Raw genomic sequence first — 7,830 nt, 5'->3', positions numbered from 1 at the left:
GAGTGGCGTCACCTTTCATTCCATTGAGACATAAGGTGAGAGAGGAAGTTGCACACAGCAGAGTTGGGGCAAAGCTGTTGGGCCATGTCAAGTCCTATGACTTTTCAAAAGGGAAAAAAAAAGCAGCTGTTCTAAGAGGTTGCCAAATTGGCCTGGTATCTGGACCCACAGTCTGTGCTGAGGTCCAAGTTCAGACCTGCCTCAGCCAATGCAGTGCACCAACCCACTGCCCTGTGCCAGAAGAGCTTCTGCATTCAGCGAAATTCCCCAGCCCTCCCCTGAACCACGAAGAGCAGCCTGATTTACCAGAATGATGGAGTCAGGGAGGAGGTCACGGGTAGCCTAAAACCATGGTTAGTCAAGCTGGATCCAAATCTAGGCAGAGCTGCTAGAGGAGGCAGCAGAGAAGGGCAGCGAAGACCCTGACGTGGGCCCCGAGGGCCGTGTCCCAGTCACTCCTCCCCTGGGCAGACTGCGCTTGGGCCAGGCAGTCCATTCGCACTCACCTCTGGAGCGCCCTGTGCCCCACAGGGTCTTCCCAGCCCTCCTTCCCTCCACTTCCCTTCCTCTAGCCTTCCTCCTGCCTCGGATTCTCCTGTGGCCTCTTCTTTCATCAGTTACTCAGGCGTCGATTGCACTTTCCGTAAGTGTATTGTCCCTGCAGGTCCAGGACCCTGTTTCTTTCATCCTCATCTCCCTCCTCTGCCTCACCCCGCAGCATCGAGCACAGAGCACGGTGCTCACCAGCCTCTGAATCAGCGAGGACACTGGGCACCATGGTCAGCCCTAGGCCATCAACTTGGCCAACTTGGCCAGAGACTAACTCCCAAAACCCCCATGGTAGAGAAGGACAAAGGTCAAGCCCACAGGGGCGACTTGGGGAGGATGGAGCTGAGCTGGTTACTGGATCGGACACGTATAGCCGCCTGTGTCCTCAAGCCTCTCCTGCCCAGTAATGGAAGAGTGCTCTATCCAAGTGCCTGAAACGGCACAGCAGAAGGAATTCTGTGTTCATAGGAAAGGCCCTGCAGAGAGGCCACGTGGACTGAGCCTAGGAGAACTGACCGGGACACACAGATACAGGCTGCTCTATCTGGGCTGGTTTCCGGGGCCTCCGTGCCACAATCCTGGTGCACCTCTCCCCACCTGCTGAGCCGCCCCAAGGTGAGCAAACCAAACCTCCGCTCCTGGTTTTCCAAGCCCCCACGCGATTCCGGGAATTCTGGCCCCTCTCGGTGTCCGTAGACGCGTGCCGCTGCCTCCGGTGCCTCTTCCGCCCGGAGGATGTACCGATTCCCCGGGTGACTCAGAAGGACACTTCAGCCAGGGTCAGCCCTCTCGGTTTGAAGATGCGTGGGAAAAATCAGGCGAGTGGAGCCCGCCGCCCACACACATCTGCAGAGCAAATAGATGGTGAAACCTGTCGCCTGAAATGAGAAAACGGACTTTTATTGAGAGAGCGGTTAAAGCTGAAGCCATCAAAACCCAGGGGAGAGCAGAGCTATTGTGAAAGCTGCTCAAAGTGGGTTAGGGTTGAAAGAAAGGTCAGCCTTTTACTTTTCCCACACTCGCTGGTTTCTGAAGAAAGATTGTAAAGCCGAGCGAAGTATGATCACCAATCTCTGGTCTTTGATGTGTGTCCCCTCGTCCCTCCCCCATCCCTCGAGCTCCGGGGGGAGGCTGGAGGCTGGTGTGGTTTCCTCACGCCTTCTGGCAGGTTCGTGCTGAGGTTTATCGCAGACTCGGCAGCCCCATCTGAAGCCTGGAATGAGTTGTCTTAGCTCCATAATGAACAAAGGGAGCCAGGCCTCTCCAAACCTGAGGTGCGTGAGTGTCCTTCCCTAGGGAAGGCATCAATTCCAGAGCGCCTTTGGCTTCAGGCCTGTGGCTGCGGCAGGATGCTCAAAGGAAAGGCGATTTCAGGGAGACCTCCCACTGAGCCCTGAGGAGAGAAGGACACCCTTTCTGGGAGGTCACCCATCCGTCTGCCAGGTCAGTGGGGCAGGCGCTGTCTTCTCTTTGGCATGAGAAAGGAAAGCAGGTGGGGGCTGGGGGAGGCCCAAAGGATAGCAGAGCCAAGGAGGGGTAAGAAAGGAGGGTCCCCAGCAGGAAGGGCCTTCCCCGGGGCCACACCGTAGGCCAGGTGAGCAGAAGCCACCTTTCTCGTGGGAGGGAAGGAGCGGTGGGGGAATGGCAGGTTTACCGAACAGACAACAAAGGCAGTGACTGCAGAGCTGGAGAAAGAAATCCAATTTGTTCCTCTGACTCTGAGGCTGACTTCAAGGCCCCACATGCTTTCACAAAGTGGCCACAGCATCAGCCCTCAAGTGGCCTTTGCACAACAGACAGGGTCTATGTGTGAAACCAGAGGTCTTTGTAAAGACAGCCCTTCTGCATCAGCAAGGGCCCCCACAGACCTGTTGTGTGTTCTCAGAGGGACCACACATTCATGCCCTCAAGATGAACCTGTGGAAGAGGGACAGGGACCCATTAGGCCCAGATCAGGTGCACGGGCTTCTTGGTTATCAAGGGTTCAAGTTTTATCAGGAAAAGCCCAAGACTCACTCAGGGCTCAATTTTGCTCCAGAGTCAAACTGTTCATTTATTAAGTGTCAGTAAATACAAAGCAAGTAGCAGAGAGTTTCTTAGAAGAAAGTCCTCTTCTTTGGGTTACCTGGTGGCACAGTAAAATACAGAGTCATGGGCACGCCTCATGTCAACTCTGGTTCACTGGGTCCAGTTCATTCACAAGTCTGCCAGATGATGATATTGGTGGAGGTGATCCATGGACCATGCCAGAAAGTCCTTGATGATCACCGCTCTGTCACCGCTTTGGTTAGAACTTGAGGAAGGGGGTAAAATCAGCTAATGAATCCGTCTCCTAATTCAACTTTGCCAGTGACCCTCAAATCTTGGAGCCAGGACCTCTCCCTCAGCTCATTGGTCCAAGCACTGGGATGCAGTGATGGAAATGTCATTCTTAGAGAGGAAGATATTTCCAAATGAACCACCTGGTATGAAACTATCCTACAGGTAAAACCTTTTTACAACCATAATTTTTTTATGGCTTATGTTCTTATTCAAGGGGCATGTTACCCAACCGGTCATTTGTAAATGAAAAAACATTCCCTTTCCCAAACCTGAAGTAGTTCCATGCATGTCCACAATTTAAGATTTAGAGGAAGAAATACGAGCTTGGTATCAAGGGATCTGGGTTAAATAGGGATTCCTAAAGTGGTCCATACACAGAATTCAGAAGGTCTTTGAACTTCGGAAAATGACACCTTTCCTCTACTATCTATCTAAAATTTAGATCTTCCTTCAATTATGAATATAGACTACATGCCGCATGAGGATGCATTAGCAAGACCTGTGACTCTGCCCCTGGTGGAACTGACATATATTTTCTTGTTACTTAAAAGTTGTTGCAGACCCTTTAGATAGCATTTATGCTCATCTTCACTGTGAAATGAAGGTTGTTGTTAGACCTGCTGTAGGTTTTTTTTAACCGTGTTCATGAAGAGACCTGTGTTACTAGTTCACAAATTTATTTTAATAGAGAATTATGCTTCAGTGTAATTGGTTTCCGTTGTAATTGTATTCATTTTATTCATTCTAAAACATTCTGAGAAGGCTTTGTCAGATTGTCAAAGGGGTACATGAGGGAAAAAATGGTTAAGGACCTTTGGGTTCTGGCAGGTCTTCATGGAAAAGAAGAGAAAGATCAGCTCATTGCAGCGCTGGTTTATTATTTATAACATAATTAATAGCAGCATAAGTAATTTAATAGGCTCTTGCCATAAGTCAGCCACCTGTTACAGATGAGGAAACTGAAGACCTGGGGAAACTGGTAAGTCTGAACCATTTGGAGAACATGTTACTACGTGGGAGTAGTTTTCTCCAAACCATTCTCATTTCACTGGAAAATAGATTCTCCAATGATTAAAAAAAAAAAAAAAACCTTCCATAAACCACGCTATGCTGTGGCAGCCCTTGACCTGTAAAGCCTTACAATGCATCATCCTCCCTACAAGAGGTTTATCAGTTATGTACTGAGAATTACAGCTCATAGTCCCACACTGTCTCAGTGGATCAGATCTCTTCTGGCCCTTAGGTTTTCTGGATTCCAAAAGTTGAACAAGGGAAAGTGCTGGGGCTCACTCTGCCTTTGTTAGCCTTGCCAGAATATCCTGAGTTCCCTAGACTGTTAGTCCCACTGAGAAAGTGTCACCCACAGTGTGAGACCTTTTAGCGTCTGCTCACTCATTCCCAACTAGCTTTATACCTCCCTTGGTCCCTTTGGTAAGAGGTGGCCCAGCCAAACAGGAAGTTTCCATCAGATATTCATTCACTCACTTATATCTGGAGCTTTGTAAGGGTAAGAGCATGATTTTATTGTTATTTTTATTTATTTTGGCTGTGCTGGATCTTTGTTGCTGCACGCAGGCTTCCTCTAGTTACGGAGCACAGGCTCTAGGCACTCAGGCTTCAGTAGCTGCGGCAGCCAGGCTTTCTTGCCCCACAGGATGTGGGATCTTCCTGGACCGGGGATGGAACCCGTGTCCCCTGGACCACCAGGGAAGCCCCAAGAGCATGATTTTTGAGAGGAAGTATATGACGTCTTGGGTTTGCTTTAAAATACCGTAGCAAAGGGACGAGCTAACGGAGAAAAGTAGGAGTGAAGGAAGAAAGGGGGGGAGGAGCAAATGAAGGAAGGCAGGCGAGTGAAGCAGAGTGAAGAGAAAGGGAGCAGGAGGAGTGGCGCTGCGGGCAGGAGGAGAAGGCAGAGTGCTGACCACTGCTGGGGCCGAGTGAGGGCTGTGAGGAGGTTCGCTGTGCTGCTCTGGCCACCTTTGTGTAAGTGCTTTTTTATTTAATTCTGTTTCTTTTTTGACCGTGCTGAGTCGTTGTCGGTGCGTGGGCCCCTCTCCAGCTGCAGCGCACGGGCTGCTTTCATAGAGCACAGGCTCCAGGGCGCACGGGCTCAGTCGCTGCTGTTCCCAGGCCCTGACTAGACCACAGCCTTAGTAGTTGTGGTGCACAGGCTCAGCTGCTCCAAGGCATGTGGGATCTTCCGGGATCAGGGAGTGAATCCGTGTCCCCTGCATCGGCAGGAGGGTTCTTTACTGCTGAGCCACCAGGGAAGCCCTGTATGTGTTTTTTTTTTTTTTTAATTTTCATATTTAAAGATGTTGAAAAGAGCATGAGTGGTGATAACCTGAACTAACTCAGTGGCGGGGGCACCTAGCCTGGCAGTGCCGCACAGACATGGGCACCGCAGGGCCTTAACACATGTTACCCCCTCCTCCCAGTGCACCCTCCTCCCAGTGCACCCTCCTCCCTCACCTTCCGCCTGTAGCTCATTCCTGCTCATCCTTCAGCTCTCAGCTTAATGCCATTTCCTCGGGGAAACCTTCCCTGCCTCCCGTCCCCACAGAAGGTCAGAGCCTCTTGTAAAACACTCATTAGCATGAAACCCTCTCTTCATGACAGTCTGATGACACATTTGTCATCTGTGAACTGTGAGCTCCGTGGGCACTGGGTGTGTGTCTGCTTTTTCTTAGCATCACCTCAGCCCAGCGCCTGACACGTAGAAAATGCTCCATAAGTTTTTGTTCAATGAGATTGGTAAAATATCGTTATCAATTGCTGTATTTTCCCAAGACAACAGGATTTCACAACAGTAAGTGCACTTCCCAGAACCAAATATTTGAAATTGGAGGGGCCGTTGATTCACTTAACATACATTTACTGAGTGTCTGTCCTATGTGAGGTCTGTCGTAGGCACTTGAGAAATAGCAGTGAACAGAAAAGAAGAACAGTCCCTGCCCGAATTTATACTCATTAAGCGTCAGGTGGTGCCAAGCGCTGAGAAGAGCAGAGCAGGGAAGGGGACTGTGGATGGGCTGGCATGGCCTGGGGGAGAAGGTGGTGTTTAAGCAGAGACCTAAGGAGGTCGCGAAGGAAGCATGTGGCTGGGAAAGATCCGGCCAGAGTCACCTAGGGGATTGCGGGGTGAACTGTCTGACGCCTTGTCCAGCCTCTTCTGTAACGCTGGTCTGTGCCATGAGCTCCTGCAGGTTCAGCCTAGGTTGGTCGTGTTATTGCGTTGGATTTGAAAGACTAATGGCAAAATTGTTGGCTCCTCGGTATTTTGTTTATCAACTGCTATGTAACAAATTACCCCCAAACTCAGTGGCTGAAAACAGTAATAACCATTTTATTGCGTCTCATGATTTTATGGGTCAGGAGTTTCAGTAGGGCTTGACACGATGCTTCTTCTGTTCCTGTGGTATTGATGCACTTTGAGGTGGCGTCCAGCGGGCAGATGGACTGTTTGTGAGAAGGGAGCTAGGAAGACCAGCGGGGACAGCATGGGGTGAGGAGGACAGGGGGGTGTCCAGGATTCTGGCCAGGTTTGGGTGCAGAGTCATTGGATCTGCGCATCCTCAGACCTGCAGTGGAATCTATGGCTCCCACACGAAGAATTTGAGGCTCCACAACTGCACGTGTTTGGGGAGGAGCCTGTGAGAGGGAGAAGAGGGGAACCTTCTCGAGGCTGTGAGAATGATGTCATCGTCCCGTGGCCCACTTCCGACAGAGGGCTCAGCGGGGCCTCAGCTGCTGCATGCACTGTTGAGAGTGTGTGCAGTGCTGTCTACAGCAGTTCCGGCCCGGTCTGTGCCCATGCATCTTTGCAGACCCTGGTACTCAGCCTGGCACTCGGCACAGTGGTGGTCAACCCTTCAAAGCCGTCTGACCGTGTCACACATGCAAGGTGGGACAGCCTGGTGGGCAAAAGCCAAGGCTTGAGTGCCAGACGTGCCCGGGATGTCCTGGCCTTGTTGGTTGCTACAGTGTGATGCTGGGTGGGTTCCTGATCTCTGAAGCGCTCAGCCCCTTCATCTGTAAAATGGTTGAGTTACATACTGTATTATCTACCTGGCACAAAGCGAGCAAGCAGGAGATGACAGCCGGAAGAGAGCCCGTGTCTGTCCGGTGCCCACGGGGCCTGGCAGGCGTTAGTGTGCACAGTGTTCTGCTGATGGTTGAATTAAGATCAGGCAGGCCTCTGCCCCAGCCTCCTGAGATGAGTTCTGTGATGGACACTCGCAGAACACTGTAGTTCTGGGTACGATGTGCTCTTTGCCCGACAGGTCTCAAATGTATTTTTGCTATTACTAGCCCCTGATGAAAAGCTTGTGGCAAGCTGACTTCTCTAGAAGCAGATGCTGAGATGGAATCTTGGGGGCAAATGTCTATTTGGGATTGCCAACTGTGAAGGGAAGTAGGAGGAAATAGGATTGGGCAGAGAAACCTTGCCAGCCTGTCATGAGGCTGTGTGCATACTAAGTCACTTCCGTCGTGTCCAACTGTCTGTGACCCCATGGACTGTAGCCCACCGGGCTCCTCGTCCATGGGATTCTCCAGGCAAGAATACTGGAGTGCGTTGCCACGCCCTCCTCCAGGGAATCTTCCCAACCCAGGGATTGAACCCGTGTGTCTTACATCTTCTGCATTGGCAGGAGGGTTCTTTACCACTTGTGCCATCTGGAAAGCCCAAATACGTCAAGAGTGGAGGGGAACTCTCAAAGAGTCACATGTTGCAGAGAAACACTTGCTTGTCTTTCGTAGGTTTTTATAATACAGACGTTGAAAGGGACATTAGCTATTTGGGCTGTCTGTAACAACAATATAGAATTGATTAGAGAGACATTCCTTGTCCTGGGAGGTTGCTGGGCTCAGACCACAGTTGGAACAGGAGAGCCATATGGAGTTGGGCCAAGGGAACTGTTGCAGAACCACCATGTCTTGGTTGCGATGATAATT

Source organism: Moschus berezovskii, chromosome 24 (assembly GCF_049115385.1).
Source record: "Moschus berezovskii isolate FMDL1 chromosome 24, NW_MosBer_1.0, whole genome shotgun sequence".
In the NCBI taxonomy this organism is placed as follows: Eukaryota; Metazoa; Chordata; class Mammalia; order Artiodactyla; family Moschidae; genus Moschus; species Moschus berezovskii.
This window is presented reverse-complemented; position numbering follows the sequence as displayed.